The sequence below is a fragment of the Mustela erminea genome, chromosome X (assembly GCF_009829155.1).
Source record: "Mustela erminea isolate mMusErm1 chromosome X, mMusErm1.Pri, whole genome shotgun sequence".
NCBI lineage: Eukaryota > Metazoa > Chordata > Mammalia > Carnivora > Mustelidae > Mustela > Mustela erminea.
The window spans coordinates 14,291,159-14,316,731 of NC_045635.1; the positions used below are offsets into that span (position 1 = coordinate 14,291,159).

Genomic DNA, 25,573 nt, shown 5'->3' on the forward strand with positions numbered 1-25,573 from the left:
GCAGATGGCACTGTGGCACAACTTTAGCGACTTTTCCTGTGGCTAAGACAAAGCCCCAGACACAGAAGGAAACAGAACCATCTTCCACTAGATCTGGATCTATTTAATATCTACATCTCCAAGTCCAGAAGATTAGGAACTCTTCTGGATGAGGGAAAATAAAAGAAGCTTATAGGAGAAGTGGTGAAAAAGACAAGGACTTTACCGAAGACAAGTAAGTTCCATTCGTATGTGCTCAGTGTCACAAAGCTTCTCCGAAATTGTCTAACATCTATTGTTAGAACTCCAGCTCTTTGAATTACTGCTTAAGGCACGAATATCCCCAGGGGGCAACACCTTTCACCATCATTAATTGCCTTTCTGGGCTTTAACTTGTCACCTGACTTTCTAACACACTCCTTGCTGCCCCCTCCCCCCCTCCGACCCCACCCACTCCCAGGCCACATTTACCCATAGACAAGAGGAGATTAAGTATGATGCTCAGGGATGTGAGTCCAGGTGGGACCCTAGAGTCCAACCTGTGCCCCCCCACACCCCGGAGGTGGGGTGAGCCCGGTGAGGAAGGGGGTATGGAAGGGAAGGAAGCAGGATCCAAATGTGAACCCACTGGCCTCTTCAGGAGGCTTTGGCCCACGGAGGGTGATGGAGGAAAGCTGAATGTAAATATCCAGAGTCTGAGACAGGAATGGGCTCCTGAGCCTCCTCCAGGGACAGGCCTCTTTCTTCTGTCTTGCTCACCTGAGCTTGAGAGCCCTAGGTCTACTTTGAGGGCGCAGCCTCCCCCACTGTCAAGCCCTATTAAAGGAAGACCCAACTCGGGTGGTGGGTGACTGGAAACTACAAGGAGGAGCACTGAATAGCTTGAAACCAATTCAACCTATGTAATTTACAGAACCCAAACCACGTCGGAGACATTCTTTTAGAAAGGACAAAACCCCAACAGGAACTCCACTCCCCAGGTAAAGTTGCCTGATTTAACCACAACAGAAGCAAAACAGGACTCCCAGTTAAATTTTATTTTCAGATAAACAATGAATGTTTTCATATAAATAGGTCCCATGCACTATTCAGGACAAACTTAGACTAAAAAATTAATGTTCTACTGAGATGTCAGTGTACGTGGGTATCCTATATTTGATCTGGCAACGCTGCCACCACTCCTAAAATTCTCACACGCAGGGGTGCCTGGGAGGCTCAGTTGATTAAGTGTCTGCCTTGGCTTAGGTTATGATCCCAGGGTCCTGGGATCGAGCCCCACACCGAGCAGGGAGCCTACTTCTCCCTCTCCCTTTGCAGCTCCCCTGTGTGTGTTCTCTTCTCTCTCTCTCTCTCTTTCCCTAATAAATAAATAAAATCCTTTTTAAAAAGAAAGAAAGAAATTCTCACACACAGATCAAACAGGTGCACGGACATGGCTGCCACGGCCTTGTTATGTAATAGAGAGGACAGCAGAATCAACTTAACCAGGCTTATGGTGAGGAGAGAAACACAGTAATTTTTCCTCTACCCTTCTAGGATCTTGACTGAGACCCTCCTGTAATAAAAGTCAGATTAACAGGAGAAAAACCAACAGAAGTTTAATAACAGGTGCAGCTCCTACAGACATGGCGGAGACCCAGGAAAACCGAGTGACTCCATGGAATGGCCTAAGCCACCACCTGAAATGTCATCTCCAGCTAAAGACAAACAAAGATGTGGGGAGTCAGTTCTGGGGGTTACCTGGCCAAGCGCAGTAAACAAGGGTCGGATTGTGATGCGGATTTAGGGCACTGCCTGCTCCTTGGATAAGAGTTTCTAGAGTTTGAGAGTCATCCCCTTCCTGGTGCAGAGAGGGAGACACCCCTACAAGTGAACATTTCCCTTACTCACGTAAGTGCCTCTTACAGAAGGGTAACTTCTAGCACTTGGTTTTCAGAGCCTTTCCATGTCTGCTGTTTCTTAAAAATAACCAGCTCAAAATAATCCTCAGGCCAAAGAGGCTTATTTTGGGGTAGCAAATTCTGCTCCTTTTCATCAGTCGCAGCCAAACCACAGCCCGTCAGCGGGGGGGCAGGGGGGTGGGACTGTCCTCTCCGGTCTGCTGTGTCTCCCACCTCAAAGCAAGAGGACCAGGAGGCCTGGAGTTTACAGTCTTCAGAGGTCAGCCTCGAGGGGGGGTGCTGGGGCCAATGGTGAGCCTCCCCTCCCAACTCCTTGATCCGTGATGCCACGTCGATAAGTTGAAATTTGCCCCGGGGGGAGTATCCACACCACAGAAATCAGCAAACCCTACAAATCAGGGTAATTTTTTTTTCCCATGGTGCTTGTGTTAACCACTTACCAGCCCCCCAACTGCCAGATTTCCAGGCACAGAGCAGGATGGGGAAGAGGTGCAGATGCGTTTAGAAAGGGAAGTGGAGACCACCTGCCATCAATGTTGTGTCATATTCCGTCGTATGAGAAATTGTCTATTTATGTCCCCCGTTCCCCTAAGGTGGCAACCAATCTCCCCTAACTCTGTTTCTCACTGGCTTCCTTCCCTGTCGCCTCCCCTAGGCCCTGCAGGGTTAGGAGTGATGACAGAGTATCGGTTTGGGGCCAATCAGAAGAGAGGAGCCATGGGGCGCCTGGGTGGCTCAGTGGGTTAAGCCGCTGCCTTCGGCTCGGGTCATGATCTCAGCTCAGGGTCCTGGGATCGAGCCCCGCATCGGGCTCTCTGCTCAGCAGGGAGCCTGCTTCCTCCTCTCTCTCTGCCTGCCTCTCTGCCTGCTTGTGATCTCTCTCTGTCAAATAAATAAATAAAATCTTTAAAAAGAGAGAGAGAGAGAGAGAGAGAGAGAGAGGAGCCACACAGTAGTTTAAACAGAGAAAGTTGACTATGAAGAGTTACTAACTTAAACAGGGAATTGGAGCCATGAGAGGTTGACTAGGAAGAAGTTAAGAGAACTCTGAAGAAAATGGGCAGAAATGACATGAGAGCAGCCACCACCCCTCTGGCTGCCATCCAGCACCCAAGCAAGGGTCTCTGCCCCCCCCCCCCCGCCCTCCCCTACCCGCCAAGCTTGTAAGAGGGCCCGTAACAGCGGGAATTCACTGCGGTGCTGCCTGGGGCAAGCTCCTAGAAATCTGTGCTCTGGAACTTGCTGGGAATTGTCCCTCTAGGGCAGCAGACAAAGCCGCTCACAGGGAGGAATGTGATTGGAGCTGTAACCCCACGGAAGATGGGTGCCCGGGGCCCCTGCTGGTGGCTGGACACTGGGGAAGCTGTGAATGTGCAGGAGCCTGCAGAGCAGGAAGCCAAACCCTTTCCTCCTGCAGTGTCACACCCCGGCTCTATGCACAGCGTGCCAGTTGGCCAACGCCAGACATTTAAAGGGCTCTGATCCATTGTCACAGAGCTAGCAATGCAGGATTCGGAGCCAAGCGCATCTGCTAGTCCCTAGGGCTTCACTATCCCTTGTTGGTTCCCGTAACCCCCCGACACTTCTAGAAAGAGTCCCTTCAGTGGACTCTTTCCTGTTCATGCTTTTTCACCTTAGGTGGAAAAAAAAGCTACATCAGAACAGATAGCTGCGATACGGTATTTGCGTAAAAATTTACAACACAATTAATAAAATCCTAAAAATTGTAAACCACGATTATTGGTATTATTTACAAAAATGCAAGTATCTCGGGGTGCCTGGCTGGCTCAGTCGGTGAAGTGTCTGCCATTGGCTCAGGTCATGATCTCAGGATCCTGGGATTGAGCCCCACATAGGGCTCTCTGCTCAGCGGGGAGCCTGCTTCTCCCTCTCCTTCTGCCTCTCGCCCTGCTTGTGCGTGCGCACTATCTCTCTCTCTCTCTCTCTCTCTCTCTCTGTCAAATAAATAAAATCTTAAAAAAGAAAAAAAAGAGATGTAGTGATAGTAATAGAAGATGGATGCTCACACAAGAGGTATTAGACTACTTCAGAGAAGTTCACCAGAGAGAGGGGACACTAGGAGTGTTCTGGGAAAGGTCTGCAGAAGAGTAGGAATGGAATGGGGTCTTTTTTTTTTTTTTAAGATTTTTTATTTATTTATTTGACAGAGAGAGATGACAAGCAGGCAGAGAGAGAGGAGGAAGCAGGCTCCCTGCTGAGCAGAGAGCCCGATGCGGGGCTCGATCCCAGGACCCTGGGATCATGACCTGAGCCAAAGGCAGCGGCTTAACCCACTGAGCCACCCAGGCACCCCTGGAATGGGGTCTTGATGCTGGCCAGGATCTGTCTAGTGGGTGGGAAGTGGGTTAGCACTCCCAACAGTGAAAACCGAGAGTGTTGCAAAGTGTGGTGGTGACAGAGTGGGGCACCCTGGGTGGCCAGCAGAGCGGTGGGTGGGTCTGCACTTCTGGTCCAGGATGGTGAGCTCGTTGGAGCAGGACTCTGGTAAGCCTGAAGCTTCTCCCCATCTGGATCATTCTTCTCATGCCTCCAACTTCCAGGCAAAAAGCAGCCTGCAAAAGGCCTCGAAAGTCCCTTGAGGAGCCTGGATCTTTCTTTGTGGAGCGTGGGCAGTCCTAGCTTTTCTTAGCTAAGCAGTGACAGGATCCAAGCTGTGATTTAGGCAGATCAGCTTGGCAACTCCACACAGGGTGGACTGAAGGGGAGAGACAGCTAGAGGCAAGAGAAATTGTTGAGAAGTCAAAGTCATTGTTGAAAGATATGTGGAGGGAATGGCCTGAACTGGGACCGCAGCCGGAGAGAAAATGGGGGAAAAAAGGAAAAAGAAACTTGGAAATCACTAATAGAACCCTTTGCAATTGTGTCCAGAAGACTAAAGAGAAATTGAAGAGGGCTCCAAGGGTTGGGAGAATACTGATGCTCTTAGAGGACAGTAAGTGGCATTGGGAGGAGCAAGCAGGTTTGGGAAGATTAGAAGTTCACATGTATACATTTTGAACCTTAAGTGGCCTGGGCATTTGCAGGAGATTTAGGACTGGGGGGCGGGGGGAGGTATTGGAGGCAAGTCAAAGCTGCAGAGTCAGATTTAGTCACCGTCTTAGAAGCCACAGGATTGTATACGCTTGGATGCACCCAAGGCCTTTTCTTGGAGAATAAAGGGTAGGAAGATACAAGGAACCAGGGACAAAGAAAGCGGTTCAACCGCAGCAAAGGGAGAAGCAGATGAGGCAAAGGGTGTGGCCATGCTGGCCCACAGAAGAGGAGAATCAGGTTTGCATTGGCTTTGGCAATTGCTTGCCCACCTAGCATCCTTTGGGCAGAGGGTTTCTAGTGCTCCCTAGCTTTCTGTCTGCTCTGGCAAGCAGCAGGCACCCAGGACTTTTGACTCTTGACCAATCTTTAATTCTCTCGGGAAATTATCATCTTATCAGCTCTCTTATTTCTCCCCTGGGTGGAAATGACACTAATGATTAGGCATGTCTTCCTCTGTAACCCCACAGCACAATTCTTGCCCCCCTATTGGCCATCAAATAAATCCCTCTAAAGAAGATTCTAGAGTTACACAGCCGGGGTTAAATCCCAGCTCCTTCGGTTACTGGTTACTATCCGTGACCTTAAGCCAATTGCTAAACCTGCCATATTTGATTCCATTTGTATTCTGGGGGCCTAACACAGTGACTAATGTAGTTAATATTTATTGAGTCGAATCAGATTTTTACATAACCTCTGGCTCCACGTGTCACTCCTACTTTGTCTCCAGAGTTTCATTCTGTCTGCACCGGGATATTTTCAGCAGAGAAGCAAGGAGGATTGACTAGTTGTTCAAGAAGCAGAGCAGTAGGGATCAGAGAGAAATGGGATGGTAACTAGAGTAAAGAGTGAGAGGCTTTTCCTGAATACTGAAGAGCTTCTTGAAATTGAACAGCAGAGGAAAGAATTGATGTATGTTTCAAGAGCTGGAAGGGGAAGGAAACTTGCAGCGCTGATAACCAAGAAGAGGGTGGGAAGGATTTAAATCATGAGGGCCAAGGGAAGGAGTTTGCCTTTCTTTTATTAAAAACATTTTTTTTTAGACTTTATTTATTTATTTGACAGAGATCACAAGTAGGCAGAGGCAGGCAGAGAGAGTGAGAGGAGGAAGCAGGCTCCCCGCTGAGCAGAGAGCCCGATGCGGGGCTCGATCCCAGGACCCTGAGATCATGACCTGAGCCAAAGGCCGGGGCTTAACCCACTGAGCCACCCAGGCGCCCCAAAAACATTTTTTTTTTAAATTTCTTTGGAAGCACTAAAAATCTTCTTAACTAGCAATTAACGGTAATTAGTTGAGAAAGTCGTCATGCCAAACATATTATTATTTAAACTGATCCTTTGCTGAATCCTTAAAGTTTTCATGCATGAACTGAAAAAGGTATATGCATTGGTATTGTCCTTGTATGCCTAAGAAAGTGTTAAACAAATGCCTTCACCTCAAGTGATTCTATAGAGAAATTCTATTCCAGAAGAACTGCACGGAAGCTAAATGACTTACTGACCTCACCTGGAGTGGAGTCTGGTTCTTCTGTGTTTTCTTTAATTAAATTTTTATTTTGAAAAAATTTCAAAACTATAAAAAAATGTTGCATAAATATTACAGCGAACTCCTGACTTCTTTTCCCCCAGATCCAGCCATTGTTAGCATGAGGCCCTATGTGTTTCATCTCTTTCTTCAAGTATATGTATATATAAAACACTTAATAATATACACATTATACTTATTGATGTACATATATAAACATATATATTTTTTTGCTCAATGTTGGAGACTAAATGATAAACATCATCACCTTCTCCTCTCAATACATATGTATACTCTCCTAAAAATAGTAATTATTTCCTTCTGTAACCATATTACAATCATCAAATTCAGGAAATTTAATATTGACACAATGCCTTATCTAATGCATTGTTCAAATGTAAATTTCACTAATTGTCTTAACAGTGTTCTTTATAGCAAAGTGTTCTTTTTTCTTATTAACACATAATGTATTATTTGTTTCAGGGGTACAAGTCTGTGATTCATCAGTCTTACACAATTCACAGCACTCACCATAGTACATACCCTCCCACTGTCCATAATCCAGCCACCCCATCCCTCGCACCCCCCTCCCCCCAGCAACCCTCAGGACGTGAGTTGGGGATAAGAGAGGTAAGTAGAACTGGGCACTTGAACCAAGAGGAAAGCTTTTGAAGAGATGTCTTTTTCTTTCCTTTTTAAAAGTAGGCTCTAGGGGCACCTGGGTGGCTCAGGGGGTTAAAGCCTCTGCCTTCGGCTCGGGTCATGATCCCAGGGTCCTGGGATCGAGCCCCACCTCAGGTTCTCTGCTCAGCAGGGAGCCTGCTTCCCTTCCTTTCTGTCTGCCTGCCTCTCTGCCTACTTGTGATCTCTGTCTGTCAAATAAATAAATAAGATCTTTTTTAAAAAAAAATAAATAAAAGTGGGCTCTACACCCAGCGTGGGGCTTGAATTCATGAATTCATGAATTCATGAATCCGCTAATTGCTAATACCTAAGCCTCATGCTGACCTTCTGCCAAGTCTATTGTTCTAAAGTTACTGAATCTATCTATCTATCTTTCTTTCTTTCTTCCTTTCTTCCTTCCTTCCTTCCTTCCTTCCTTTCTTTCTTTCTTTCATCCCAGTTCAGACTCCCTCTGATTCATAACTCTTAGCTTTCAAAACCATCTAGATCCTGTCCTGGCCTTTGGAACAACTGTCTATATTTGATCTTTCCAGTGGAGTCTCCAGTGACTCTGACTACATTTGTCCCTCTGGCTCTCCATAACCCGTGTTGTTCCAAACAGGAACCTGGGCCAGGTCCCAGACTCTCTAAACGTGTTTGCCCCCCTTGCACCCAGCCTCCCAAGGCCCCACACTTTACCTTCCACCTCAGTCCGGCTAAGCTGTCAGTGAACTGTATCCACCGCACCCCACTTTCGTATGTTGAAATCTTACCTCCCCCCATAATCTCAGAATGTGACCTTATTTGGAAATAGGGTCATTGCAGACAGAATTATTAAGATGAGATCACTGTGGAGTATGATGGGCCCCAAATCCAATATGACTAGTGTCCTTATAAAAAGGGAAATTTGGACACAGACACTCACACAGGGAAAGCGCCGTGTGAGGAAAGATTAGAATGACGCATCTGCAAACTAAGGAAAGCCAAAGACTGGCCAGCAACCCACCAGGAGCTAGGGAAGAGGGAGGGAACAGATTCTCCCTCACAGCTCTCAGAAAGAACAAATCTGGGATGAGAAGGATCTCGGACTTCTAGACTCTAGAGCATGTGTCCGGTGATACATTTCTGTGGTTCAAGCCGCTCAGTCTATGGTATTGTTTGGTGACCCCGCTAGGAAGTACAGTGAGAGAGGCCGTACCTCTCTTGAAGGGACACAGTGTTGTAACTCCACGCACTGACGACTGAGTCTCATGGGAAATGGTGTGAGCATTTCTGTGACGAGAAGAGGCACGAGTGAGGAGACATGATGTACACTGGCGCCCAGTCATAGGCACCAGCTGGCTGTGGCCAAAAGAGCCAGGTTTGGGTCACCTGGCTGGCTCAGTCAGCAGAGCATATGACTCTCGATCTCGGGGTCATGAATTCAAGCATTGGGCATACATTGGCCATAGAGCTTATTAAAAAAAAAAAAAAAATGAAGCAGAGAATGAGGGATTGAAATAATCCATGGGGAGTGTCTGCCTTGCTCAGTTAAGTGTCAGCCTTCAGCTCAGGCTGTGATCTTGGGTCCTGGGTTGGAGCCCGGCATCAGGCGCCCAGCTCAGCAGGGAGCCTGCTTCTCCCTATGCCCCCACTCATGCTCTCTCTCGCTATCTTTTTCTCTCTTTTGCTCTCCCTCAAATAAATAAATAAAATCTTTTTTAAAAAATGAAAGAAAGAATCCATGGCACTTGCATGATGGGAGAGATGTCGCAAATGATGGGGAGAAGAAAACTAGATTATAAGTATTGTGAGGGTCGCAAATTGGGCCTGATTTGTCATGTTCTAGGGACTCTAGTGAAGTCTAGTTATATTTGGAGGCTGGGCTGTGCTGCTTTGAATGTCATCACTCAGTGTGTAGACCGGATTGTATGGGGTGTTAACTTTTCTGGGGTTAAAAATGAAGCAAGGTGGGGCGCCTGGGTGGTTCAGTGGGTTAAGCCTCTGCCTTCGGCTCTGGTCTGCTTCCCACCCCCCTCTCTGCCTGCCTCTCTGCCTACTTGTGATCGCTCTCTCTGTCAAATAAATAAATAACATCTTTAAAAAAAAAAAAAAAGAAGAAGAAGCAAGGTGCACAAAACTGGAAAGAAGGTGTGAGGTCAGGGTTTTTGCCTATGATTTGCACGTTTTTATGACTTAGGTATTTGAGTAAGAGACACCACTACAACTGGATACTTTCAGCAGACAAAGGAAAAAAAAGAAGAAAAAAAAAGAAATTAAACATTAAATAGAGACAGGATTTCCCAAATGGTATCAGTTTTGCACCACTGTTCCCTCAAATTGTTTAACTATGACTAATTCTTTTCCTCAATTTGACATATTTAATCTGAAATAGAGGCAAAGAAATCTTTTTCAGTTGCTGAGTTAATACAGGCCTGCTTGCTGTCATTTCACTGGCAGTTGCATTATGGTAATAAAGCCTGACACTTTTCTTTTTAGGTTTATTTACTTTTCAGTTATCACTGCACCCACCGTGGGGCTGGAACTCATGGCCCTGAGATCAAGAGTCGCGTGCTCCATCGACAGGGCCAGGCAGGTGCCCCATAACTTGATATTTTCTGAACTGTAACTAATCTGAGGAAGGTGAAATTATGAGGAAAGCAAGATTTAGGGACACTTGGGGTGGCTCAGGCGGTTAAGCATCTGACTCTTGGTTTCAGCTCAGGTCATGATCTCAGGGTCATGACATCGAGCCCCGCCTCAGGCTCTGGGCTCAGTGGGGAGTCTGCTTGAGGATTTCTTTCCGTCTGCCTCTCCCCCAGCTCATACTCCCTCTCTGTCAAATAAATGAACAAATCTTAAAAAAAAAAAAAAAAAAATTAGGAAAGCCAGACTTAAAGAAGTGAATTTACTTGTCTGACTGGTGAGCTGCAGAGTTCAGAGCAGGCTGGGGGCACCAGGGTGTCCCGTGAGCACGGTGCCACAAGGGTGGCACACAGCTTTCCTTCATTGTACATTCTCCGTCTGTAGGAATTTACAGCAACTTAATGAATGGATGAAAGAATTTAATTTGTATTATCTGAAACTCATATTTTTAGAAACTTGCAAGGGTTATAACCTTTGATTAATGCTTAATATGCATAAATGTGTGTGAGAGAGAAAGAGGAGGAGAAGGAGAAGGAGAGGCTTCAACTCACAAAGAGGTTTTCTCCCAACTTTATTTATTTATTTTTTATTCTTTGAAGATTTTATTTATTTATTTATTTGTCAGAGAGCACAAGCAAGGGGGAGCAGCAGGCAGAGGGAGAAGCAGACTCTGCCCCTGGGCAGGGAGCCTGATGAGGGGGTCAATCCCAGGACCCCGAGATCATGACCTGAGCTGAAGGCAGACGCTTAACCCACTGAGCCATCCAGGCGCCCCTAACTGTGTGTTTTTTTAAGTAAGCTCTGTGCCCCAGCTTGGGGTTTGAACTCACAACCCTGAGATCCAGAGTTGTATGCTTTATGGACTGAGACACTCAGGCATCCCCAAATTTTATTTTTAAATCAATGGCATTTTCTCTCAAGAGACAGAATTGTAGAGGTTGATTAAGGGCCCAGGTCAGGTTGGAAAAGCACATTTAATCAATGTTCCAGAAGCGCAGTAGTATCACAGAACCCAAATACTGGTTTATGACGGCAGTGTGTCTGTGGAAAAATGTGTTGAAGATTCCGACTTGGAATACCAGGGATTAATCTCCCTATAGATCCTCCTCTTCTCTCCTCCCCACCTGCAGGGCAGTGGAAATGGTCACTTTCCTAATATCAAGGTGCAGATGGAAGCTTCTGTGTCAGGAACAGAGGTGTGCAACAACAATAAGTGGTCAGGGGCAGGCTGATAAATGGGGCTGGGGCAGATCTGGGAACCTGGGGGACAGTGGGGAGTTGTGATCGCGCACTTTATAGGGTGTGGGATGCTCTGCCAATCCTTTTTTTTTTTTTAAGATTTTATTTATTTATTTGACAGAGAGAGAGAGAGAGAGAGAGAGAGACAGTGAGAGAGGGAACATAGCAAGGGGAGTAGGAGAGGGAGAAGAAGGCTTCCCACCTAGCAAGGAACCTGACGCGGGGCTCCATCCCAGGACCGCGGGATCACGACCCCAGCTGAAGGCAGACATCTAACAACTGAGCCTCACAAGCACCCCTCTAATCTTTATATAAACAAATATTTTATTCCCCATAGTTGAGTTCACGCTGCGCTTCTGAGAGGCAGCTGTGTGTTGTGTTTAAGCACATGAACTCTTGTTTTGAATTCTGTCTCTGCTTCTTGTTAGTGAGGAAGCTTTCATTCCTTCAGAAAATAACTATTATGTAGCCCTGAGAATATGAGGGGGGAAAAGAAAAATAAAGACTTTCCTTTGTGAACTCATATGTTCATGAAACTTTCTTAAAGGCTTCACTTTCTCACCTGTGATGTGAAGATAACACCTGTCCCACAGGGTTTCTGTAAGAATTATTATGTTGCTAAATGAGGGACGCCTGGGTGGCTCAGTCATTAAGCATCTGCCTTGGGCTCCGGTCATGATGACCTGGTCCTGGGATTGAGATCAGCATCCAGCTTCCTGCTCAGTGGGGAGCCTGCTTTTCCCTCTACCTCTGTCTGCTGCTCTCCCTGCTGTGCTCATGCTCTCTTTCTCTGTGTCAAATAAATAAAATCTTTTTTAAAATGTTGTGAAATGAAAAAATAAAATAAAATAAAATGTTGTGAAATGACATAATGTATGTAAAATGCCCATACGTGGCAATCGCCCCTCAAAGGGCCATTATTACCATCACATAAATTTTGCTTTTTTTCACCAAACATTACATCATAGTTTGCCCATGTCTTTTTTTTTTTTAAGATTTTATTTATATATTTGACAGATGTCACAAGTAGTCAGAGAGGCAGGCGGGGGGTGGGGGGACAGGCTCCCCACTGAGCAAAGAACTGGGCAGAGAACCGAGCAGAGACCCCGAAGTGGGGCTCCATCCCAGGATCCTGGGATCATGACCCAAGCTGAAAGCAATGGGTTTAACCCACTGAGCCATCCAGGTGCCCCTACCCATGTCTTTAAAAATAAATAAATAAATAAAACACCTTTGCTGGGGTTCCTGGGTGGCTCAGTTGGTTGATCGTCTGTCTTTGGCTGGGGTCGTGATCCCAGGGTCCGGGGATTGAGTCCCGAATCGGGCTCCCTTTCCCTCTGCCTCTCTCCTGGCTTATGTTGTCTCTCATTCACTCTCTCTCTCAAATAAATAAATAAATCTTAAAAAAGAAAAAATTTCATTAGGTGTTTTTCCCAGAGCTACTTTTGAAAGGGAGAGGATGGGAGAATACACAGGGGTACTGAATCTGGAATGATGTGGAGCTTGGAAAAAGGAGCAGGAAAGGGAAGTTGGGGCCCCTAACACGAATGCAATTAATTCCTTGATCTTACCTTGTGTAAATGCATTCATAATAGATAACGTTTCCAAAGGGGAGTGAGATATTGCAACCATTTAGTTGATACGTTTCATTAGGTACTCTTTTGCTTCTGCTTGGAAGCCAGTGAACAGACAAGACACCTTGTAATCTCCTCTCCACAAAGTTTTGAAGTTTTATCTTTTACACACACCCGTGAAACTGGTTAGTTAGAAAATAAACGAGTTTCGTTTTTATCTGGTTAAGCTATGTGATGTCTTCAGGAGTTGATTGCCTTGCTTATAAATCAGGAAAGTAACGGACTTTTCTATCTTTTCTCACATTACTTTTTGATTAAATCCGTGCTTATTAGCAGTTTGGAAAAGAAATAATAAGGAAAATATAGCTTATGATGATTGACTGCTCCATTTATGTAGCCCCACTGTGATAAGTACAGTGTTTTCTATATCACAGGCTCTCATTAATCTTTGTTGGATGGATGAACTCAAGCCAACCTGACCATTTGCTAGCAATTTTCACACACACACACACAAAAATCCATATGTAAAAGACTAGCAAAATCGGTTTAAGTGAAATAGTTAGATTATTGATAGATGTCCGGTGGTTGCAATCTTTGCCTCCTACTGCTGTATAACGAGCTACCCCCAGAGGCAGTGGCTTCCAATGATTTGTTTGGATTATCAGTCTCAATTTGAGTAGGGCTTGGTGTGGACTGGCTATCACCTAGTTCAGGCAGAATCAGCTGGGTGAGCTGAAACTGGGCATTAGTTCCTCTCCATCTCCATAGGGTGGCTTGGGCTTTCCCACAACAGTGTAGCTGGATAAAAATAATAAACTCAATAAACTCCCCAAAATACTACCTTTCGGGGCGCCTGGGTGGCTCAGGTTAAAGCTTCTGTCTTCAGCTCAGGTTATGATCTCAGGGTCCTGGGATGGAGCCCGGCATCGGGCTCTCTGCTCAGGAGGGAGCCTGCTTCCCCCCCCTCTCTGCCTGCCTCTCTGCCTACTTGTGATCTCTGTCTCTCTGTTAAATAAATAAATAAAATCTTTAAAAAAAAAAAAAGTTAAAAAACAACAACAACAACTCCCCAAAAGAACCAGGCAGAAGCTATATTGCGTTTTGAAACCTGGCCTCGGAAATCACACAGTGTCATTTCCCCCACAATTACAAGCCAGCCAAGGTTCAAGGGAAGGGGACAAAGACCACCCCCACCCCGACTTCTCTAAGGGAAGAGTGTCAAAGTCATGTTGCAAGAAGAACATGTGGGATGGGTGGTAATGTTGCAGCCATCATCTTTGGAAAATACAGTTTGCCACAGGGATCATTTATTATCCTTCATACCCTCAATTTCCTGCATTTAAAGATTGTTTTCTATTTGTCTTCTCTTTTTTTGAGATTTTATTTTTGAGTAATGTCTGCACCCAATCTGGGGCTCACATCCACAAGCCCGAGATAAAGAGTTGTGCACTCTACCAATGGAGCCAGGCAGGTGCCCCTCTATTTGTCCTCATGATCTTTTTTTTCCCAACTACCCCCTTTAGACTTGGTAGCTATAACATCTCAGAAGCTAACTTTTTTTTTTTTTTAAGTAAGATCTACTTCAAACTAGGGGCTTGAACTCACAACCCAGAGATCAAGAGTCACATGCTCTACCAACTGAACCAGCCTGGCACCCCTCAGAAGCTAACATTCTTTAAAATAACTTATGCATGGAAGATTGTTTTTCTGGTACCCTGAAGGCATATGCTGAGCAACTTTCTAGGATTGGAGTGTATCCAGCTAGGTTTACTCTTCCATATAATTCTTATTTCTGTCTGGTTTGTAGAAGACACTAACACACGGGTAGGCATAGCCCTAAATATAAGAAATAAAATAAATGAGAAGATCTATCTATCTATCTCACCTGGGGCAGCTTTAAGTCAATTCTTGGAAGGTTTCGTAGTGCAGGTGATGGGTGGACTTAGCTGAAAATCCTACAGACATGTAGACATGTAGGTATCTATTTGGGGGTTATCATCACAATGGAAGTTAATGATTTATTGTGTGTGTGTGTGTGTGTGTGTGTGTGTGTGTGTGTGTGAGTGTGTGTGTGTGTGTGTGTGTGTGTGTGTGTGTGTGTGTAACTGGTCCTAGTTAAGCTGGAGTACTAAGACTGGTTAGCAGTGATTTGGTCCTAACTTTGAGTGAAATACTGAACTAGAAATCATAGAGCAAAATACATATTTCCATCAAAGTAGTATTTTCCCTGACATTTAAAAAAAAAGATTTTATTTATTTTAGGGGCGTCTGGGTGGCTCAGTTGGTTAAGGGACTGCCTTCAGCTCAGGTCATGATCCTGGAGTCCTCGGATCAAGTCCCACATCGGGCTCCCTGCTCAGCAGGGAGTCTGCTTTTCCCTCTGACCCTCTCCCCTCTGATGCTCTCTCTCTCAAGTAAATAAATAAAATCTTTTTTTTTAAGAATAAAAAATAAAAAAATAAAAAAGATTTTATTTATTTTAGAGTGCAAGAAAGAGAGAGAGAGCAAGAAGGGAGTGGGGCAGTTGAAGAGGGACAAAAAGATTCTGTGCCCAGCATGGAGTCCGCCTTGGGGTTCAATGCCAGGACCCTGAGATCATGACCTATGCCAAAACCAAGAGTCGGACGTTTAACCGACTGAGCCACGCAGGTGCCCCTTCCCTGACATTTTAATCAAAACGCTCAAAATAAAAGTTGAAAGAATTACTCAGTGAACATCCCATCACCCAGATTCTACAATTAGCATTTTACTTTCTTTGCTTCATCTCATATCTATCCATACATCCATCCTTCTATTCCTCCACAAATCCACCTTTTTAAAAAAATGGATTACAAAGTGACTTATGTCAGCACACATATTTTGAGTTCTGTTTAAAAATGTGGGCAATTTTCAAATTAAAAAAAAGGGGGAGGCACCTGGGTGGCTCAGTGGGTTAAAGCCTCTGCTTTCGGCTCAGGTCATGATCCCAGGGTCCTGGGATCGAGCCCCACATCGGGCTCTCTGCTCAGCAGGGAGCCTGCTTCCCTCCTCTCTCTCTCTCTTTCTGCCTGTCTCTCTGTCTACTTGTGATCTCTCTGTCAAATAAAAAATTAAAAAAAAATGTGGGCAATTTTCTTCTTTTCTCAATACATCTTGTATTTGACAAATACATAAAATCAGGTAGACCTGATCTTTTGTCACTGTCTTAAAAATGAAATCTATGAGAATTTAGTAGAAAAGTTGCTGGAGAAACAAAGTCTGTAAAGATTGTGCTCTGCGATGCATATTATTTAATGCACTTCAGATCGTATCTTTGCCTTTGCTTGAGCATGTAATAAAAACTTATACATTTTGAACTGGATAATTGTGACCCTTGATAGTGAAAAAGCTATCGTTTTTCATTTTCTTTTCATTGTACCTTTTCATTTCCTTAAGCATGTTGGAAACCATATTGGATTTATATCTGTAAAGTTGGTCAAGAATTTCTTTTAGAGAAATGAAATCAATGAAATTGACTTGAGACAATTGTGTAGGTAGATCAGGCTCAATCTACAGTGTCTACACTTTTTTATTCCAACCTGCCTCTTCCAAATGGTACAGCCTTCATTTACCTACCACTTTTGTGTTCATCCTTCTTTTGTTCTTTAGGTAACTGTCTAAATCCTTAATTTTCCTCTATCAACACGACACAAAATGATGTAGGAACTCATTGATCCATTCACTGATTTCATTCCTTCAATGAGCAAATGCTTTTTGAGCATCAGCTCCTGTCCTAAGGCATTGGCAAAACAAAAATGAATAAGACATAATGTTTGTTTTCAATGGAAAGCCATTAATGTGGTGCATTGATCAATACAGGTGACAAAACTGGGTAACTGAGGCCTGCTGGAAGATTCTTCCACCTTTCCCAGGAGAGCCGCTGTTGCTTCTGACCCACCCTCTGCTTTCTGTCATGTAGACACCAAATAAAATTAGACAGAGAAGACCAATGTTTGCCAATGACTCATTATTGTACTAGAACATTTTAAGAGAGTGAGAATTGTTTTATGGATTTGAGAAGAAGCAAGATCAATATGTTTTCTACTGTGTGTGTTTTTACATAACTAACCCAGAATTCCAAGGTACCTTATAGAAAGGCTGTAAAATTGCATTGAATTGGGTCCGATATTAAAGCTAGGAAATGAAAGGCACAGCCATTTTATTACTTCTTAATACTTAGACTCTATGAACTCATTTGTTTTCTTTACAAATTAAATGCTGTGTGTGTTTTTAATTTTTCCATTTTTAATTAAAATTTTGAGATAAATACTATATACTGCATATTACATATTAGTCTATCTGCATGTATTCAAGGAAAGGGCATTATTTGCGGTCATTTTATTTTATTTTTTAAGATTTTGTCTATTTATTTGAGAGAGAGAGAGTGTGCAAGCACAAGTAGGGGTGGGGCAGAGGGAGAGATAGACTCCCCGCTGAGCAAAGAGCCCAATGCGGGGCTCGATCTCAGAACCCTGGAATCACCCTGAACGCGCCCGATCTCGTCTGATCTCGGAAGCTAAGCAGGGTCAGGCCTGGTTAGTACTTGGATGGGAGGAACTTAACCAACTTAACCAACTAATCCACCCAGGCGCCCTGCTGTCATTTTAAACTTTCAAAACTTTTTGAGGGAAGGATATTACTAAAGTGCTTCTCAAGTCACCTCATGTTTGAAGTAGGCAAGTAAGCGAAAGACGAAAATGAGGTGGATAGCAGAGCCGCCTCCCTCGCCTACCTTCATGCACATCCTTACCACTCAATTCGCATAAGAAGTTAGTAACTTTGCCTTGATGTCTTTGAAAAGCAGGAAAAAGTTTTTCCTGCAGAGCTGCTGTGGGAGTAAATGAGATAGTGTAAGGAAAGTTCCTGGCACATAGCACCGTTACATAAATGGTTTCTAACGCTTAGAGCGTAGAGCTTAGTGGTTAAGGATTAGGTTTCTGGAATCTGTTGTCTGGTCTGCATATTGGTTCCACCGCTTACTGATTGAGGAAGCTTGGCCAAGTTACTAAAACTGTGTCTAAAAATGGAGATAAGATCCACTTGCATGAGTTACCCATTCCTGTGTAACAAATTACCCTAACACTTGGTGGCTTAAAACAAGAAACATTTGTTATCTCATAGTTTCTGTGGGTCAGGAATTCAGGAGTGACTTAGCCAGCTGGTTCTGGCTCCGGATCTCTCCGGATTGCAGTTACCCGAGGGCTTCGCTGGGGCTGGAGAAATGGCTTTTCAGATGGTACACTCACATGGCAGCTGGCAGTTTCTCACTGGCTGTTCATGGGAAGCTTCAGTTCCTCACCCCATCTTCTTTCCATAAGGAATCTTGAAACTGTCCCCACAGTATGTGGGCTTTCCCCCATAGCAAGTGATCCAAGAGAACAAGGAAGACGCTGTAAAACCCTTTTTTGACTTGGTCTCAGGTCATAACCCTCTATGACCATCACTTCTGCCATATTTTATTTGTTAGGAGTGACTAAGTGTAGTCCACACACAAAGGGAGGGGAATTTAGCTTTACGTTTTGGGATGGGAGTAGGGGGGAAATTTTGTGAGGAGATCTTAAAACTGCTACATGACTTTATATGGATATCGTGAGGATTAAATGACATAATCCATGTAAAATGCTCAATAAATATTGATTAATGTTCTTCTTCTTCTTCTTCTTCTTCTTCTTCTTCTTTTTTTAGAGAGAGAGAGAGAGTGCGGGAGAGCCCAGGGGCAGGGGGAGAGAGAGAATCCCAAGCAGGCTCCATACTCAGCATGGAGCTCAACACGGGGCTTGATCTCATGATCAAGCCCCTGGTGTGAGATCATGATCCAAGTTGAAATCAAGCGTTGGTCGCCCAACTAATTGAGCCAACCAGGTTCCACTGATTAATATTATTTCTAAAGGAAGATGAATAAACTGTTGTTTAGCTAGGGAAATATGGTTTCATCTGGTTTAGACACTAACGTATTCTCTCCTGGAAGGGGAGAAGGTTCTACATCATCTCCCAGCAGTCCCCAGCAAATCCTGTTGAGCTCCAGGCGCCCACAGCGCTAAGTGCCGTGCTAACACACATCTTACTGGCTTCCTTTTCTTCCCTGTCTCACTAGCCCACTCATCTTCTGGTGTTTCTTGGGATCGACTCTCAAATAACACTACTTACACTCACATCACTGTCTCAGGGTCTGCCTTTGGGGAAACCCAAACTAAGACATCACTCATTGAGTCAATACGAGGATTAAAGGAGATGATATATACACAATGCCCGGTGTATAATGATAGCAATTAGCATTTATCGATCAGTTTCTTGAGCCAGAACAGCTTCAAGCACCTTACATACGTGAACTCATCTAACCCTACCTTAATCCTCATAAAACCTTGTTATTATTCCCTTACTCCAGATGAGGAGACCAAGACACAGAGAGAGTAACTTCAAGGTCACACACTACTATAACCAGTGAAACCGTTATTCAGATCTAGGCAGTAAACATGGAAACATGCTTTCAGGATGCTGGAGTAGTTCTTTGAGTTATTGGAACTCTCACTTTTATTTAGTTAACCTTGGGAGATTCTGGCTTGTTTTTGGTGTGTTGTTGACAAATGGGTAAAGTATCTTGAGAGAGATTTTTCCTGTTGCCTCCACTTAGGAGGGCTTCTGTTGGAGAAGTGACAGCTACAGGCTGTGGGTGGTGATTCTGGGGATGGGAACTGGAAGGAGGATTTACACTTGTCATTCAGATGCCCTCTACACAGAGGTCAACTACAGCCAAGATGAGGGGCTAGAGGGAAATGCCTAGGGAAGGCATAGAGGGTCATGACCTGAGAAGGCACCCTGGATTGATTTTCAATAGCAGAAAAAGAATATAAAGTCAGAAAAACTGTGCAATATGAGAAGGGACATGAAGGGCAAATCTGCCATAAAAACATGGTTCTTGGGGCACCTGGGTGGCTCAGTGGGTTAAAGCCTCTGCCTTCAGCTCGGGTTGTGATCTCGGGGTCCTGGAATCCCAACACGGGCTCTCTGCTCACCAGGGAGCCTGCTTCCCCTCTCTCTCTCTCTCTGCCTCTCTGCCTACTTGTGATCTCTGTCTGTTGAATAAATAGATAAAATCTTAAAACAAACAAACAAACGTGGTCCTAGGGGTGCCTGGGTGGCTCAGTGGGTTAAAGCCTCTGACTTTGGCTCAGGTCATGATCCCAGGGTCCTGGGATCAAGCCCTGAGCCCCGTGTCAGGCTCTCTGCTCAGCGGGGAGCCTGCTTCCTTTCCTCTCTCTCTGTCTGCCTCTCTGCCTACTTGTGATCTCTGTCTGTCAAATAAATAAATAAAATCTTAAAAAAGAAAGAAAGAAAGAAAAAACCCACAAAAAAACCATGGTTCTTAGGTGAAATAGGTGAAGGAGATTAAGAGGTATAAACTTCCAGTTATAAAATAAATATGGTGATATCTTATATAGCATAGGAAATATATGTGAGGGTGTGTGTGTATCACAGTTAGTAATATTGTATTAACCGTACACTGACAGAGGCTAACTAGACTTATTGGGGTGATCATTTCACAGTGTATAAAAATATATCACTATGATGCACACCTGAAACTAATGGGACATTATATTTCATTTATACATAAAAAAAACACATGGTTCAAAGTAGTGATTGAGAAAAGCAAACTGCTTCATGTTTATATCACCCCCAGAAATGATACTGCTCAGCAACAGCTAATCCTTTTTTTCTTTTTTAAAGATTTTATTTATTTATTTGACAGAGAGAGAGAGAGAGAGCACAAGTAGGCAGAGAGGTAGATGGAGAGAGAGGGGGAAGCAGGCTCCTTGCTGAGCAGAGAGCCCGATGCAGGGCTCAATCCCAGGACCTTGGGATCATGACCTGAGCCAAAGGCAGACGCTCAACTGCTCAACCGACTGAGCCAACCAGGTGTCCCGTGGTGAGAACTATTATTATCATCATCTACCCGTTTTATACAGGAAGAAACTGAGGCACAGAGAAGTTGAACAATTTGTCCAGGGACATAACTATATGTCTATAGTTTTAGCCACTTAACTACACTTAACTACACTGCTTTGCCAACCATCCACTTTCGTATGGTATTCTATTCTGGTGTGGTTTTCCCTCTTGGGTCTTTTGAGGCTGACATTTCTGTTCTTTCCACACTGTTTGTGGTTAAACTTAGTGCCTGGAGGATAGGGTAGAGGTTTTAATAGTTTAAAATAAGGTATTGGATTCGCGTTTCTAAAATGACATTTTCCCAAATGGCATGAACTTTAAATGAAAACATGTAAGATGTGACAGTCTGGTTTAAGCTCTGAGCAGGGCCAAGGAATAACTAAGGCTCACCTCTTCCTACAAAACCTACATACAAATTTACACAATGGGGGGCCTAGGTGGCTCAGTTGGTTAAGCATCTGCCTTCTGCCATCTGCCATCCCAGGGTCCTGGAATTAAGCCCCCCATCTGGCTCCCTACTCAGTGGGGAGCCTACTTCTCCCTCTCCCACTGTCCCTGCTTGTGCTCTCACTCTTTCTCTCTTTCTCTGTCAAAATAAAGAAATAAAATCTTTAAAAAATTTACACATTGATTTGATTTTTAAGTTTTTTCTCCTAGATCTTGATTGCATTATGAGGTCTAAGCCCAACAGGCATTTCACATATGCTTTGTGTCACTCCCACTCCCCCTACCCCCTACCGCCGCCCCCCCCCCCCCCAGCACACCAACAGAAGTTTCAGTTGAGTTTCCCACATTTGGGGAAATCGCTGGGGTCAGAATGACCTGAGTGTAGTGGACAAGACTCGCTCTGAGAGAACCACCCTCGTGATCTTGGTATCTTCTCTGCCAGGTAAGTATTAACATAAATGCTTTTTGACAATGATTAGAAGGTTATTTAGTCTTCCAGACCTATCCAATGTGTAACCAGAATAACAATGTCTTACATCTTTTTTTTTTTTTTTAAAGATTTTATTTATTTTATTTGACAGACAGAGATCACAAGTAGGCAGAGAGGCAGGCAGAGAGAGAGGAGGAAGCAGGCTCCCTGCTGAGCAGAGACACCCCCCCCCCCACCATGCGGGGCTCAATCCCAGGACCCCAGGATCATGACCTGAGCCGAAGGCAGTGGCTTCAACCCACTGAGCCACCCAGGCGCCCCACATTGTCTTACATCTTGCTGGACATTTATTCATTTATTACTGAGACCAATAATGAGTAGCACACATGGGCTATGTAGTGGGATAGTCTAGAGGCATCTAACAGAAACCTTGACTCATCGGTCTTAAATGCAAGGCAAGGGCAGAATTTGTTTAATTAAGCGACTCGGAGTTGTCATCAAGAACCCAGGTTTTTTGTTTGCTTCTTTTTTCTATTTTTCAACTCTGCCTTATGTAGTGTATGGACTTTGACCAAAGTTTGGTTTTCCAATCACAAAATGGCTGCCAGAGGCAACTCAGGTGCTTGCTTCCTTGTTCATCCAGCAGGGTAGAAAGGAAAATGTTTCCCTCAAACCACAGGATGTTAAGTCCTTTCCTTTAGTCTAATTGGGACTTAGTCACTGATTGACTGATAAACACTTTCCACCCTGGCAGTGTGGATACCTGAACACAGCTGGGGTTCTATTAGAAGGAGGATGAGACAAATAGATGCCGAAGAACCTCTGAAGCTATTGCTTCATCTAGAAAAAGGTGACCTAACAGAAGATATTTCAGAGAATCATGAGCCCCAGAGATAATATATGTAGGGTTGCCAGATTTACCAAATAAAAAAATACAGGATTCCCAGTTAAATTTGAATTTCAGATAAAAAGCAAAAGATTTTTCAGTGTAAGTATGGGCACCTCTTTCTACAAACACTACACAGGGACACATTGATTTGGTTCTTAAGCTTTTCTCCCAGATTCCAATTTTGTTATGAGGTCTGGGCCCAGAGGGGCAATTTCAAAAATGATTTTTTGGACAATGATTAGAAAGCTTATTTCGTCTTCTACCCTTGTTCCACATGTATCCAGGATAAAAATACATACTTACACTAAAAAGTTACTTACTGCTTATCTGAAATTCAAATTTAACAGGCCTCCTGTATTTTATCTGGCAGCTCTAAATGTATGTAAAATTCTTGGCACAGAGCAGGCATTCATTCACTGGTTAAGTATTAGTGTTCTTTCTACATAAGAAAAGAGCTCAGTTAAATGGCAGTGGTACTTTTTAACTCTTACTGGCCTAGAAAATATATACTTTTGATCAATATTGCCATGAACCGAACTGGATGTGGTTCCAAGAAACCCTTCACCAAGTCCTCAAAACCAGATCAAAGTAAATGTACCTAAGTGGAAGGTCATGGTTACATATATGTGGGGGCACATTATAAAACATCTAATATTACCACTTAAAACTAAACTGGACCTGTATCAATGAATATTCAGTTATTGGTTTTTCTCAGTCTATATGGATAAACCATTCTTCATTTGATTCAGAAGTCATGCTCGAAGGTGCTAACACACAGGGATGAAAATGGCACGATTGGCCCAGGAATTCTGGCTCTGCTTGGGTGATGCTCTAGGTCACCGCACTGTTACTTTGCATCTGGAGGAGGCAGGAGACTCTGCAGAGATCTGCTGTTGGCTCTGACTTCATTTTCCCCTCACTGCTAAATCACTGTTCCTACCTAAAAAATTTTCTAATATGCTTCCTGAAAAGCTGAAGGGAAAACAGGCACCTTCATTTCCTCATCAAATATTCACCATGCTATGAAAAAGAAAACCCTAGTGTCCTGGCACCACAAGTGGCCAAACCCAGCATGTTGTTATATATTGTTACCAGATTCACGACAGGAATAGATTAAGTGGATTTAATCCAAGGTATCTATTTCCCATTACTGCACAGTACTGCTTATTTCTCATTTGGTGGCTGCTATGACCTCATAGACTGCTTTTCTGTGCTTTTCCCAAACCAGAAAAAACCCCATTTTCCATCTTTGCTTTAAGTGGAAATTACTATGCAGCTTTACAGAGATTTGTCCGCAATGCCTTTAAACAAGATGATTATTTTTCTTAATTTTCAAAAAGTGGCATTGGAAATGTATCCCTTTCCATTTCATCATCTCCTTATCCTCATTGGAAACCTGATCCTTGGTAGGTGTTAAGATCTTTTTACATTTCTGCTGGTCGGGTGGATGACTTCATTGCCAGCTGGGGAATCTTGTGTGGCGGAGCATTGGACCTGAACTGTGGGTTGATGCCTCTGCTGCAACAGCCTTTTGCATGCATCCAGCTGCTGTGTAAGGAATCCTCAGGCTACTAGTTCTTTGCTCCAAATTCACCCAAGGGACCGCAGGCTGATGGATGAGCTTATGTGTGAATGTGTGTATATGAGCGCGTGTGAGTGTGCACGAACAGCTGCCAACAGTTGGGCAGAAGCTGCAATGGACTTCGGTATCATTTTTACCAAAGACGGAGATAAACCGTCCTCCATCCTTTATTTCCAAGTAGTGCCTCGGCTCCCACCCCAAATGTGTTCTCTGCGCTCTTCCACGACCCACCCCTCCCGGCCCCCCCGCACGTGTCCCTCTGGAGGGAGGCCAGGATAGCTGTGCCGCAGGCAGGATTCCCCTTTTTTTTCCGCAGTGAGAGGCGGATTCCCGGGCCTCTTTGGCCCTCCACCCCCCGCAGCCACCCCTTTCTTAGTCACGATCTTCCCCGCCCCTCCCCCTCCCCCTCGCCTCCTACCCTCCCCCCTCAACCCCCTCCCCGCGACCGCACGAGGCTCGGGCCCCGCCCCTCCCAGCCTCCCAGCCCAGGTTGCTGGGGTCTGGCTGGACAACCAAACCTGGCCCGCGAGGGGATGCGGCGCGCGCGTGAGCGCGCGCGGGCGAGCTTATACAAGAAGCCAGCCCTCTTAGACTTTCTGGGGCCGAGCACGAGCGGCACAGGCGGGGCGCGCGGGCCCGAGCTCGAGGACGAGCGCTCTTTCCGCATTGGTTTCTACCAGAAGTGGGCGGGGCAGGGGCGGGACCTGGCTGGGTGTTCGAAGCTTCTTTATTGGCCCGAACGGGACGGCCAGGGCGGGCCAGTTAGCAAATTAGGCTGCGCGTTCGCTTCGGCGAGAGGGCGGGGCCGGAGGTTTCCATTAGTTGTCCGTGCCACTGGGAAAGGTAAATCGGCGACGGCGGCTTCAGGAGCTGTGGGGTCCCCGGCTGGAGGTGGGGGACTCGGCTGGGTGAGTAGTTGAGCCGCCACCCGCCCATCAGATCTTCGTGCCGCACGTCGGTTTCGCGCCACCCATCTTCTTCTGAGACAGGGGACCCACCCGGTCCCCCCGGGCAGACGTGAGAAGGGGCGGCGGCGCAGGTCCTCCCCAGAACAGGGCGACGCGGCGAGGGTGCTCCAGCTCGGAGTGGCCCCTCCTCAGTGCCCCATTGCGCCAGTGGAAGGGCTTCCCCGGCGAGAGTTTGGGTCTGAATTTTGGGGCGTGGGGAGACGAGAGGATATGAGGAGGGGCGGCGGGTCGCGGCAGCCAAGCGGGGCTCCCCTCAGCAGCGGGTCTGCGGCGTCCCCGCCCCGCGGCGAGAGCTCCCCCGGGCTTGCGGCGAGGGAAGCCCCTTCCCGCCGGCGCCGAGGAGGAGCCTGTGCGGCGGAGCCCCCAGCCCGAGTTCGGAGGGAGTCCGGGACCCGCGGGGGGCTGCGAGCCGGGGCCGGAGCCCGGGCCCTGCTGACTGACCTTGGCTGCCCGCGAGGGTGGGCGAACGACCCACCGCCTGCCCCGCATCTCTTCCAGCCTCCTCCCAACAAGTTTCAGGCGTTGCTGTGAAGTTCCCGACTGGCATAGTGGGGAGAAGCAGAAATTGGCCGCTTCCCAGACCTTCGTAGCCTTTGGACCCTCATAGAAATGAAATCCTGGGGTTTGGAACCATTTCCAAACGAACAGGTCCTTCTCGCATTGACACGTTTTATGCCCACGTTGGGGGAAAAATAACCCGAACGTATTTCTGTGTAAAGGCAGATCTTCCTTGAGGGG

General features: G+C 45.4%; 1 protein-coding gene and 2 pseudogenes across 2 annotated transcripts in view; 1 reads left to right on the plus strand and 2 right to left on the minus strand.

The window, feature by feature from the left end:
• The window catches only part of LOC116583501, a 66,536-nt pseudogene extending 49,217 nt beyond the window's left edge, over nucleotides 1-17,319 (minus strand).
• Nucleotides 17,320-21,276: 3,957 nt separating this feature from the next.
• On the minus strand, nucleotides 21,277-21,416 carry LOC116583853 (annotated as a pseudogene).
• Nucleotides 21,417-24,650: 3,234 nt separating this feature from the next.
• Nucleotides 24,651-25,573, plus strand: part of CDKL5 (cyclin dependent kinase like 5) — a 226,528-nt gene continuing 225,605 nt past the window's right edge. Inside the window, exon 1 of one of the 2 annotated variants that reach the window (XM_032329648.1) lies at nucleotides 24,651-24,775. The gene's annotated coding sequence lies outside the window, so the exon portion shown is untranslated. The remainder of the gene's footprint in view (nucleotides 24,776-25,573) is intronic. The other variant, XM_032329652.1, reaches the window with a different exon arrangement.